The sequence below is a fragment of the Vanellus vanellus genome (assembly GCF_965231255.1).
Source record: "Vanellus vanellus genome assembly, chromosome: 6".
NCBI lineage: Eukaryota > Metazoa > Chordata > Aves > Charadriiformes > Charadriidae > Vanellus > Vanellus vanellus.
Window position 1 is genome coordinate 68388364 of NC_138911.1, and position 13302 is coordinate 68401665.

Below are 13302 nucleotides of genomic sequence, written 5' to 3' on the forward strand. Positions count from 1 at the left end.
GACAGCCAGTGTGGGACACTGCCAGCGCTGCGGCTTCGGGAGGACGGGAAGGGCTCAGGGCTCCGGCACCGGGGCAAGGAGTTCTCAGGATGGCAGCCGTCACGGGAGAGAGAGCACTCCCCAGCAAACTTTCTAATTTATGTTGAATGTGACGTTGACGGTATGAAATAACCCTGCTGGCCAGCGTGGGTCAAGTGCCCGGGTCTCGCTCCTCCTCGTCCCCGCACCTGGCGAGCTCGAAAACACTGAGACCTTGAAACCCGCACACCATAGCTGGCTGTAAAGCAAATATTTTCACCAATTCAGACACTAGAGTCTTCTGAAAGTGCAATTTTCCCAAGTATTAGAAGAGACCTTAGTGCAAAGTAAAATTACTGAAAGAGAAATTAGTCCTGTGTTGCTCAAACCAGGACAAGACAATACTTAAATTGTCCGATTTAGTACTTTTCAGGGACAATAACACAGATCTTGAAATGTGACATGCATCAGAGTCAGGAAACTTTATCACACCCAGAGGGCTGTGCATGCCACAAACAATAAATTCAGAGGAACAATACCACTGTCTTTTTTTGCACCTCCCGCATTTACATCAGCTAGTGAGAAGAAGAAAATCTGAGACACAGTGGAGGCATCCCTTTTCTATCCAACCGGAAAATAAAAGGATTAGGGTTTATTTTTTTTTAACAAGATTAAAATTGTGGAATGTAATGTCAGTTTTAGTTAAGAAAATGCCAGTCTGACAATGGGCTAGAACAGTGAGGTATAAGATATTTTCAGTTACAGTGTTGATTCTTACTGGGCGATGTCACTCAGCTTTTATGTTCATGCTTCACTGTGCACTGTGAACATCATGCGCTCGGAAGAATTAGCTGAGCCACCCTGAAGCTAGATTTTAAAGCATACCAGATGGTATGTTCGATGCATGTGGCAAGCTTTTATATGCTTTTCCCCTATGGCCAATCACTGACTGATAATTTATTTCAAAACCCTCATAAAATAAATCACTTTGCAAATGACGCTGTCTCTAGTTAATAAGTGCTCTTTCTCAAGGCAGAGGCTTGTTGCCGTGAAGATAAAATCATAAAACTGGTTCAAAGTGCATTGGGATGGCAAATGCGCCCTATCGAGGAGATGAGATAAACTGGATTGAACTGGGAAGGAAGCATGGCTGTCTGCTTGTTGTGAAACTATGAGCAGGTGAGCTGTCATTAAAGACACTTTGACAGTCACTTAGGTACTAATACACAGGTTTTCTGTGACAAGGAGTGAATTTTTTGGGTACATTTTCTTTCCATGGCGGTGGATATGTAGAGCCTTGATCTTGTGTCAAGCTACTGCGCGAGTTTGTTTTCAGGTTTTGGAGCTAGTGATTATGTCTGGCAGCAGAAGGCAGAGCTCGCTTCACTTGTTCTTTCGTGAATAAGAAGCAGAAAATTCCTCTCTGTGTACCACCAGTGAAACCCACCTCATCATCTGTCCTTTCAAGAGAGGCGCCCACCTTCTCTCCATCCCCAACGAGAGAACCACGGTTCCCCTGAGGGATCCAAACCTTTATAGCCCCCTTTCTGCCCTCCCCTTCCCCCTTCCTCCACATGCCCGGTCCCAAACTGTGGCTCCTGGTGCAGTGTTGCAATCCTCACAGCCTCTCAATGAGTTTTGTGACATTTGCTGTTTGGCTTACAGCCACAGCTCCAACGGGCAGATGATAATATGAAATTATGGCCCTTAGTTCTCTGAAGGATCATGTTTTCAAGTGCTCACTGCTGTGGAGACAAGCTGGAAAATGTCTTTTTTTTTTTTTTTCAAAAGCTCGAAGAGCAAAAGGCAAATAAAAGGACCCCTTATTTTATTTCACTCTTATTTTGCAATTGTAGATGAAGCTCTTTGTCTGGAGAAGGAGGTGAGGAGTAGCTGGCTTGTGGAGGCTTTGGCCTGGCAATGAGGGCAGAGTTGATTTTCCTGTAGCCCAGATTCTCTAACGCATTTAAACACGCACAGGCACACACACAGCCCTGATGGAGAAACTTAGGAATAGTCACAGTGTGACAGATTAGAGGTCCAGCTGGCCTCAAGTCGAGTCCCGTGTGACTGTGGGCAACGCCAGATCCTTAGGAAAAGGAGAAAGACAAGAAATGTGGAACGGTCCTCCCCTCGCAAAGCCTGCGAGCCCCTCGCAATCCTCAGTCTGGGGTAACATCTGCATCACCCACAGCTGGAGGCCCGCCGCAGGCAAGGCCAGTACTGTGTGAAGGTGTCGTTCGTGCCATGGGCTCCCTGCTGGTTATCTCTGCCATCCTGTGAGCGGCTCCCAGCAGGAGGAATGTGCCCGGGTTGCTAAATCTCAGTCACTCCGTTTTTCGTCACTTCCCTATGACACCATTTGTCTTTGCGCCTCGTGTTATCTCTCTGTGCAGAGCAGTTGGGATCTGTTTGTTCGTCGAGAGACGCTTCTGCGCTCCGGCACTTCTCTCTGCAAACCCTCCGAGGGCCTTTGAGACCTCCCATTTTGCACAGCCACTGATGTCTGCCTTTCTATATGTGAAATTAATTGTTCGCTACCAAGTTGCTCGTGTCTCTACTCCAGATGTATATTGATGGTGTAGCCATACTGCTAAGGTCAACGATCCACTGATCGGTGCCAAAGAACACATTTACAGTCAAATGGCTTGTAGTAATTCAGGGAATGATGCACACAAGGATCATTTGAGCTTGTGAAGGATCTATAAGTCACCGATATGACCAAGGTGCTACTGAAGGGCGTGTGATGAATTATTGACATGAGTATGCAGTATAAAACACTGTGTGGAAAGCGTTACATCCAGCGCTGATCCAGGGGTGTGTGGTGGCGTGGGCTGAGCTGCCATCTCTGCTTGCATGGGGTTTGGTGCAGAGCCTGGCTCCGGGGGCTCTCGTTTTACTCACACATCTGGGAGGTTCACAACAGCTGAACAGAAGCTGGCCATCTGACCCAAAATTCTTGAGATGAAGACGAAGGCGATGCTCACCTGTTAATTTCAGTAGTTTTAGGAATCTCTCAGAGTGGGGGCATTTCCCTCAATGTTTCTGTGCTGAACCAGGATGGACATTTCCCAAGTACCTGGTGAAGCTGAGGGAGTTTAGTCCATTCCGGACTAAGGTTTTGTATCTTGCCTTTACCCTTCCTGCTCCATGGCTGCCATCGCCTTGTCAGTTTTGGGCTACCCCATCAAAAGAGCACAAATTTCATCCATCCACTGCAACTTTGATACAGTAAAATCTTGTCACATCAGCTCATGGTCATTTAATGCTCTGAGAAAATCTGTGGGAACAACACCCGTGTCATTCCTCCTCCTTCTCTTCAGCTTTCAGGCCCTGATTCAGCAAATAGCTGAAGTGCCGCCGTGCTGAAGCGGTGCCTTTTAGCTGCTAATGCCATGCAAAAATGCCCTGAGAATAAAGCGGTTTTCATGACCGCTGTTAAGAATCCACTTCCTTCTTTGGGTCTTATTTTTCCATCAGCCTGCTGGAAGAGCACAGTCGGAAAACAGATTAGCCCGGGAAAGATTTCTTCTGAACTAATAAACATACCGCAAATACACTTCTTAGTCATATTTTAGGTCAAATGGATTTGTCAAGTCAATAGTCAGCCAAGTATGAAGGATACCTATAAATAAATGAGACTTAAATATTTTTAATATCTGCCTGACAGAGCTTCTTTAAAGTGCAAATGTGGCTGGAATTAACTGAAGTTGGGATCATTTCAAGCAAGAGTCATTAAAAAAAAAGAAAAGAAAACAAACATTTGAACTTTTTAACCTTGGGGTTGTTTCCAGCCACATCCCTAGCAATGATAATAAATTCAGAAAATTCCATGAAAATCTCTATTCTTTGGACTCTTAAGGCATTTAGCATAATGTTCTCAGTTCCTCTTCTCTCTTATGAAAACAGGAAGAAATTATGCAGGGTAGTAGCTGTTTAAATACTAGAAAGTCTCCCTGGGGAGAATTACAGACATTTCAGTGATAAATTGGAAGTGAGATAACAGAAGGTTTGGAATGAGCCTGATCCAAAGTTCATTTCGGAGCTTCCTCATTGATTTCGGGGCTTTTTGTATGAGGTTTGAGATGAGAAAGCCTCAGCCCAGCGGGGTTTGGGTGACAGGTTTGTCTTTGTGCAGGTTTACCCTGGGGAGTTCCCATTGAAGCAGGGAAAAAAAAAAAAAAAAAAAAAAAAAAAAAAAAAAATTAATCCGGCACTGGATTTTTTTTCATGGAAGTCCTACATCCGAACTTCATCTTCCCGGCAGCCGGGCTGCTCTTCTCCCGCCAGACTTCTCTCTCTGGGCTATATGAGTGGGCATTATATGTTATCGAAGTTCTCCCTGTCTGGGGCCAAGCGCTACTCCTCCCTGCAAATGTTTGTGATATTGTCTGAAGGAACAGATTTCAAATCCCCACTCTAAGCTCTCCCCCCCCCCCCCCCTCCAGGGATGAATGCATCCTAATTAATTAGCAGAAAGACAGCCATTTAGAAAGAAAAGGAACTGACTATTGTGATAAAGTACATTGCAAAACACGCTGGGCTCCACTCTCACAGTATCACAGGGATCCGAGGACATAATTGCCGTGTTATTTCGTGCTCCCCAGGGCTGTGCTGGAGGCAGTTTAGCAGAATGGGCACTTAAAAACTGCCTCCAGCAAACTCCGCTCCCCGCTGCCTGCTTTCCCAGGTCCCCCCTTGCCTTTGCTCGGCTTGGCAGGAGCTCCTTCTCCTCCTCCTCTGGGAAATTCCTGTCCTTTGATTCCCCATCCCATGACTGCTGCCCCGGACTTGGTTAGTGCCACTGCTGCAGAGCCCCCTCCCCTCCACCACCTCCCCTATATTAATATATATATTTTTTCCCATTTTATGCTTGGACTTGAAATTCTTTGGGACACAGAGCATCTCCTTGTTTTCGTTTTGAGGTTAGCAGTATCCAGCCACTGTTGCAATACAAATAACGAACAGGAATAACACTTCCTCGGTAATATTTCAGCCCAGCGTCACAGGGTCCAGGCCGGTTGGTGACCTGAGAAAACCAGTCTCGTTCTGGACCGTGTCACACTCCTTCCTCGGCCCTACTTTAGCTAAACACATTCTGGGAAAACAACAAGATGTGCTGCCAAAATAGCAGAAAGGACCAACTCCCCAAACAGGAGACCTTCCCCCAGCTCCGCTATTTGAACCGCAGCAGGTTTAGTGAAGTAACAGGAGGTAAAAACAACAAGCGCAACCTTATTTAAACTTACGAATAGCTCCTAATTGCACAAATTGTTCCTAAGGAACAAGCAGGTAGCGAGGATTGCAGGATCAGACTCCAAAATGATTATGCTGAAGTGCAGTGAAAAAATGAACGGCCTCTTTCCCTCTCAGCAAAGATTCAACAGCCAGCACTGCAGTTAGGTCCAATACTGCTAGAAATTACTTTTCTTTTAGGCAAAGTATATATTACGTGCCTGGTAAAATATATTTTCATAGTCAAAAATGAACTGTAATTGGCAAATGAATTAAGCGTACTTTTGTGGAGATCTACTCTCACTCATTCGCTGATTTGCGGTCCGTTGTTCGCAATGAATCTCCCCACTGTTAGAAATTAAGACGCACGGCAGCGCCTCATTCAAAGTAACTTCGTAACGTTCTCACGACTACTAATCATAGAGTCACAGAATCATAGAATGGTTTAGGTTGGAAAGGAGAGTAATGCTCATTTTTATTTTGCGAGGAGTAGAGCGCCCGTTGCTGAGCTGGGCTGGCCGCTGCCTGAGCTGCTCTTCCTCGAGCCTTCGCTGGTGGCCACTGCTGGGGACGGGGCACTCGCCTGGGTGGGCTTTTGGCCCAGCCTGCCACGGCCAGTCACGTGTTCTGCTCCTATATAAGATAATTAGATAAATCAGTGTAAAAAACTTGTATTCGGGTACAAACACAATGAAGCTGAAGCTGGCGGAGGCAGTGAAAGAAAGAATCGTGGATGCTCGTGACAGTGCTCCAGCCAACGTGCGGTGGCGGGAGGGGTACGTCTCTTTGCCGTCTTTCCACCACTGTGCACGTCAGGTTCAGGTGGTGGATCAGCTACACTTGTGGTTTCAGCTGCTACAATATTAAGTTTCATTTGCTAATGCCATATGTTATTTGTGTGATAACAAATGTGCCATTTTTAGCTCCTAAAGCGTCGAATGAATTTATCTGGAATAATTTCTACCCTAACGTGGCCAACCATTTGACAAAGAGGGTTCCAAAATGTGCTTTGGGGAGAGCGATTGGATTACAGTGTGTGGGTATCAAAGCACTGAAGAGTACAATCCGGGGGAAGAAGGCCGGTAGATTCGAGAGCAGGGGCGGAACGCTTGGCTTGGGAAGCCCTCGGGAAGAGGCGACTCCGGTTCCCCAGTCTCCCTGCCTCCCCCTTCCCCCCCTTTAGGTCTTCTCCAGCCTCCCCCTTCCTTTCCCCCTCAATAATCCTGTCTGCCTGGAATCACAAGAAAGGAGCACAGTGGATAAAGCCAGGGATTATTTACTTGCGCTTTTGCTATTAAATGAAGCACAATATCAAAGTAGTCCATGCGTCCCCCCTGGCTCACAGGAAAGAAAGGATCCTTTTATTCCTTGGCTAGTCTTTTGTGTACCCAGAATCTGCCGCCCACTCAGGTAATTTGTACCAACAGATCGTACCCGCGGCAGCCCGTGGAAGATCCTGTCAGGAGGGAATATCCAGCAGCCACCAAGCGTTGCTCGCGCGTGAGAGTGGCCGGCTGGCAAAGAGGTGATTTTTTTTTTTTTTTGACTCGCTTGGAGGAGAGGAGGACTCGGGAAGAGGCAGCTGCTCAAACAGGCAATGCTTTTTGGGTTGGTTTTTTTTTTTTTTTTTTGGCTTCTCTTAATAAATGCATGTGTTCTTAGTGAATCAGCGTAAAAGAGACAAAGGGCAAGCGTCTCATGGGGCCGGCACGCTCGAACTCGCTCCCTCCCACTCAGCGCCACCTTCGAATATATCTTCCCCAATAAAACGTTCCCCTATTTCCCCTTCACATTTGCCCTCTCTTTGAGCACGGGACCAAGATTCCTTGTGTACAAGGACAGCGGAGCCAGCGGCGTCACACCAAGATGTAATTTGGCTCGGGGACTATAAAAATGACAGGAGGATAAAAACGACAGGATGTCCCCCTCGCCAACCCCGTGTTACCTTGGCGGCAGCGAGATCTCAGGCATCTTCTAGTCTCATGCCAGCGGTTTTGCTGTAAAGAAGCGGACAAGAAAAGCCTTCAGCTTGCCCTCAGCCTCCAGCTTGCCAAGTCAGAGGTGTCCTGACAAACGAGGAATTTCTGGGGAGGTGGAAGATCAGACAGAGATATTGCTTGCCAAAAACACCAGGGTGGAGATTTCCCATTCCTACTGATGAGAGGTCACAGCCAGCCACACAGAGAGAAGTCTCTGTCGCACCCCGGCACTGCCTTCCTTCCTCGGTTCAGCTGTCGCCCCAAATTCCCCTTTCTTGCTGCAATTTCCCGCTCAGGTTATGCTTCGCGCTCCCGCAGACATCCTTCCCTTGGGGCGACGGCACCCTTTGCCTGTTGGAAGCATTAGATGCCTCTGGAATAACACTAAAGTGCTGATAAAGAAATTAAGTTTTGGGGGTTGTTCATTTCTAATGTGCTAAAACCATCAGAAAAAAAATAATCCAAAAACCTGAAATTATCTAATTTCGCAGCTGTGCTGGTGGAGAAAAACACTGTGTCAGATTTAGTAGAGCTATTCCCTTCCCCCTGCCCCTCTATTCCCCAGTATTTTCCAGAGACCTTTCCTCCTTCCCCTAAGTCGGAGGACGTGACGTTTCGGATGGCTCTGAACAAGTTGTACAGCAACACAGCCAGCGGTCAAATTGATTTTTCTTGACTAAATTTGCTTGATATTTTTTTTTTTTTCAAGCTTTGGATATAAATTAAAAGAACACTACTCTTTTGTCTTTTGTGTTGCTCCCCTACAAAATAATGAACTGTTTAATACACTAGAGGCAATTGCAAATTATCTAGTTTAATGAGGAAGGTTGTGACAGAAGATTTATTACCCTTTCTGATCTGCTAATGTATTTTCCCAACCATCCCAGCAGAACCAACCACCGTATTTTCATTATACACTCTATTTTTCAGGGGTTCATTAGCTGTAGACTAAAAATAACAGCAAAGGTCTCAGTCTGAGAGCTAATCCAATTTTTTTAATTGGAAACAAAATTTGATTCGACAACTTTCTAATCATAACAGCATCAAGCATCAAGACCCTTACCGAGCGTTTTGTCCAAATTGCAACTTCATGTGACTACACATAAAGACCTGACCTAGAAATACGATCACCTAACTGCTACGAAGGACAGACCCAGCCTTTTCCTTACACAAAAAAAATCCCACGTTAGCACAAGCAATGGACTGTAGTCTATTCCAGCTGATGCCCGTTAAAAGAAAACGGTCTGGCAACGAACCTGTTCAACTGAGACAAACTCAGAGATGCTCTGAGCTGGTGGCTAAACACGAGACTTAAGAAATAACTAAGATTTCTTTTTTCCTCCCAAAGAATTCAGAAGAAGAGTAAGGAAAATAAGATGGAAGAGCTCCCCGATAGCCACCAGGGCCTCCTGCCTCGACGCTGGATTCACATTTCCTTAAGTTGGCACTTTCCAGCAATGGCTTTGTGCTGGTGGATTACAGTGACACCAGCCCGGTGTTTTTCCTGCTGCACCATTTTGATACGGAAGAGCCCCAAGCCTAACGATGACGACAGGCAGACAAACGTTTTTGGACTTCACAGGGCACAGTCTTCGCAAAGAGGTGTCATGACGGGAAGGTGGAGACGCGCTGCCTGACTTTTAATTACGCTGTGGCTATGTTGCGGTGACCCTGGGAGCTATGCTCCCTGATCCAGACATCCCTCTGCCCGGTCCCAAACACACGCTGTTCACGGGATTCCCCCCAGCAATAAAATACCTGGAGTAGCCGCGCCAGGACATCCTTGGGGCTCTTGGCAGTCTAACCCTGCAAGGATCCCCGCCGGACGGTGCGGTGTTCCTAACGACCTGCCCGCGGGGAGGCTGGGCTGGGGGCGCGTTTTGGCCAGATAACGTATCACTCCCGCACCCAGGGGATTTTTAAAATGGATGTAGGGAAGAGGGAAGTTATTGCAACTCACGTCAGCCCCGTGCTATAGATTTTAGATGCATAAATTATGTATTTACGTTCAAAACTCTATTATTCATAGAGTTGAGTAAACAAGTATCGATTTTTACACTGTAGCACAGACGGGTATTTCTAATGATGCAGACAGAGGCTCTTCTTCCATCCTCGGTAACTCTGACCTCATCGGCGCTTCCTGAGAGCAGTATTTAACAAGGACGATCAAGTTTAAAACCAGTTAGCTGTCGCTGTTTGGAATGGAAATCAATGTGCGTTTCTTTCTGAATGGACAACTTCTCCACCCACACCACGTCACGCGCGGCTCGTCCTACGGCTGTTTTAGATGCCGAAGCAGAGCGATGCAGACGGAAAGGAGGCGAGGAAAGGATGCGCGAACCCATCTCGGCTCACAGAGCAACCTCAGCTCTCCCACCTTACTGGTGGTGTGAATACAGCAGAAAAAGTAAGCTTCCGTGTGTTAAAAAAGTGATGCTGCTGCAGAGCTCGTATCAAACCTTTTGAGAAAGGTCCTGCTGCCAGTGTGTGAGTCCCTGGAAATATTTCCCTCCATTAAATGTATGATACCACCGCGCACATTTAGGGGTGGCAGAAAAAAATCCCTTAACTGCGTTTTCCAGTACTACGTTATTTCAGAGGTTAACCAAAATCACTTACTTCATAGCTAACTTTGCTATATTGAATCAATGTACAAGTTCCTTATTGGATTTTTATTGCAGATAAAATTGACAGAGAAAATCACTAGGATATACTTAAAAATGGGAAGGAAATGTACGTTTACAATAAAAAGGTCTCTGAAGGTCTCTTGTTTCATAGGAAGGAAGCTGTCTTTATATTGCATGAACTATAAAAAATGATTAAAACTGAAGAGAGACAGGAAGCTGATAATTTGATTTATCATCTTAATGGCTATGATTCATGAATAAATAATATAATGGTTTATGTCTCTCTTGTAAAAGAAGTAGAGAAGAGCAATTTGTCTAATAAATGACTTCAAAAATTACAGCTGAGTCTTGTTTGCCACATTTGTTCTATTTAAAAAGAATGAGCGAGTATCTTATTTCTTATTACTTACTAGGACATTTGTTGTATTATTTATAAGAGTCAAAAACCTTAACTAAAAGCCACTCATCTCTGACCACAGTCTCCCATTAGCTTTAAATTCAGGAAAGAGAAAGGGATTGATCACTAGATCAATAAATCTAACCTTAGAGATGACTAAAAGCTTCCTTTAACCTCCTTCCTCCAGCATCCTTTTTCAAAATTAAAGTATCCCCCTTTTTAATTATTTAAGAGCATGTCAATTTTACAGTAAGGCCATGTATGACTGCATCATACAAGGATTTCTTCTTTATATTGGAAACACACCAGCGTCTTTAAAGGGAAAGCATTTGAATTATGGTAATGCATTTATTTTTTTAAAAGTTGGATATGCTACTATAGATACACATATCCTGTTCTAAATGTGCCCTGGGTTTCATCAAGGCAAGCGCTGAGAATAGGAAAATCGAGAAGAAATGCGTACCCCCAATTATCGGGCACACAAACCGCCCCAGATCCATCAATGATTCTGATGGAGCTGAAGTTGCTCTGTATTGACCGCACTGGGCCAACAACTGACATTACCGTAGAGCTGCAAAAAGTCACTTCAGGCAAAAGCAAACTCCAGAGAACATAATTAATGGAAAGAGTGTTTAATTTTTTTTAAACCATCCTGTAAAAATAGCTTGTATATGTAGTACGCCCGGTGTGCATCAAGACCCTGACTTTGTTTTCCCCCCTCTTATATCAAAATAGTTTATCAAAATCAGATCTTTTTTCTTACCAGAAGCAGTTCACACCGATTCAATACGCTGTGTTTCTACTGTCCTCCTGCGGAACCGCCTTCAAAACAACACAAATGGCGTCATGCAGACACAATTCCGGATGCAAAGCTGGCTTGGGTACCCCAAAACAGCGGGGCTGTGGCCAGGGTCACCTCTGGATTATGTCCTCGCTCAGCCACTGACCTTGCTGCCTGGTCTGGAGCGCGTGTTTTTCCCCACATCTCCGTATCTTTCCTTGCTCCGCATTTCATCTTCATCCAGAAGGACTTGGGATCTGTCTTGCAAGAGCTTGGGCTTAGAAAATTGAAGTTCTTACCCTGTTTCTGAGACTCATTTTTTTGAGGGCTTCAACACTGAACTTCAAGACTTGGTTATCTTTGGATCATACTTCAGATGCAAAGGGTTAAAAAGTATTAGTGGAGTGAGCAGCACCGGTAAGACTGTTAATGACAGCAGCGGAAGAAAAACTTTAGGATGACAATTCTTGGCATATTGTAAACCCAGTTAATTTCTACAAGGCTTAATTAAAAAAAAAAAAAAAAGAGAGAGAAAAAGGGTACATAGATGTAAGCAAAATAGACCTTTTGAGTTCTCATGTTTCATAAAAAAATGTATACTTCATGAAATGGATCTTTCTCTCACAGACTGCACATGTGTACACAACTCAGTCATTAGGTACAAATGTCACACAGGCACGGTCTGGGCAAATAAACCAGGAAAAAAATAGGGTGAACTGCCACCAAACCCCATTCATCAATATTTTCTACATATAGATTTAGATTTCTCTAAATAAACGCAATTGACTGGCTCACAGTCCAAAGGCACTATTCTTGTGTGCCGCACCTTCTTCCCCCAACTGCTATATTATACAGGTCTCCTAAAATTGGAGCGCTGAAGACGTTTTTGGGGTAAGTGATGCATCAACAAATGTCAAAGCAATGTGGGCTGCACACGGAACAGCACTGAAAACACAGCACGTTGGGGAACTATACCCCAAAAAAGGTTCTTTCGTGGCCTTTCATTTTGAAGGGACAACGTCTTTGCTGATGGTGAAAGAGATGGTGACATTCGCTAACTTCCAACTTCGACTTTCGGTCAAAATCTATTTCTTGTGGTCTTGCGACAAAAACAATGATAACGCTAATCTGTATCTAAAATTATGAGCTTTTTGCCCTAATTAAGAGTTTCTGAAAGAGAATTTTAATCAAGCAGACTGCAAATATCTCTGATGTCACTCTGTGAAGTCAGATTTTGAACCAGATCCTATTGCTTTGTACTGTAGCCATGCAAATCACAGGCCACCCTTCTACCACGATGGGCACGGCGAAAAAGAGCAGAGCAAAGATGATTCCCGCTGCTCACTCACTCTGTATTTGGAAAACGGCAGTGACAGGCAGAGGGAAAAACAGGTTTACTAGTATGAAGTTGTCCTTGATAAAATACAGTTTATGCAAAAGGCAATGTCAGTTGAATGGAAGCAGCACAAGGAAAAGAATACCAAAAAAAAAGGGTAATTTTTCTGGCATCAGTCATACAATTATCATTTGCATATGGAGGAGGGAGAATCTCAGCTGGTATGAGCTGTTATAAGCGTATCAATAAAGCCACGCTGATTTATAGCAGCTGAGAATTTGTCCTGTAGCGTATTCATCCATGTGCGATGCGATAGATTGATGTGTTAGCATTTTCTCCCGGGAGACTTTGGTTCAAAACCTATTTAAAAGACAGTGAAAACAAACGGGCTGGTCTCTAAGCAGATGTCCCAGGAAATCTGTTTGCATCATCACAGTGACAGCAGTTTAGTGGAAAGGGTATTCTCTGCGCGGGGCGGAGGGGGACAAGGGCAGGGCAGCGGGTCCCCGGTGGAATTGCATAGCAAAGCTTCCTTGGTAACTCCCGAGCACCCAGCTCGCAGGGCAGATTTGATGTCCGCAAATCCGTAGGATTCTGTACAAGGTGAAATTAAAAGATTCGAATAGAAATATTGCTTAGTCTTAGCCTACGATCTGGGAGCGAGACTCTATGGCACTGTGCTCTGCTGCTCCCAGCCTGCACACATACGTAACCGCACCGACATGGGTGATTGCTGGTTTTTGTTAAGATCTTTTGCATGCATGAAATTAAGCACATTTGTAACGTGCAGGCTTGGGGTCTCAGTTTCAAAAGCGTTTCAAGAGGATACAAACGCTCCCTGCAATCAAAGGAGAGGAAACAGTGCGGTGGTTGTAGTTACAGTTCCATCATCTCACATACTTTTGGCAGAGTGGTTTTGGGCCCAGTTT

The 13302-nt window shown here is 44.9% G+C and overlaps 1 long non-coding RNA gene across 1 annotated transcript; it reads right to left on the reverse strand.

Annotated features, from left to right (window-relative positions):
* Positions 1–5792: 5792 nt before the first annotated feature.
* Positions 5793–11087, reverse strand: LOC309673138. The gene is made up of 3 exons (XR_014269290.1): positions 11020–11087; positions 7199–7250; positions 5793–5886 (listed from the first exon to the last, which is right to left on the reverse strand). It is a non-coding gene; the product is annotated as an uncharacterized lncRNA (long non-coding RNA).
* Positions 11088–13302: the final 2215 nt, after the last annotated feature.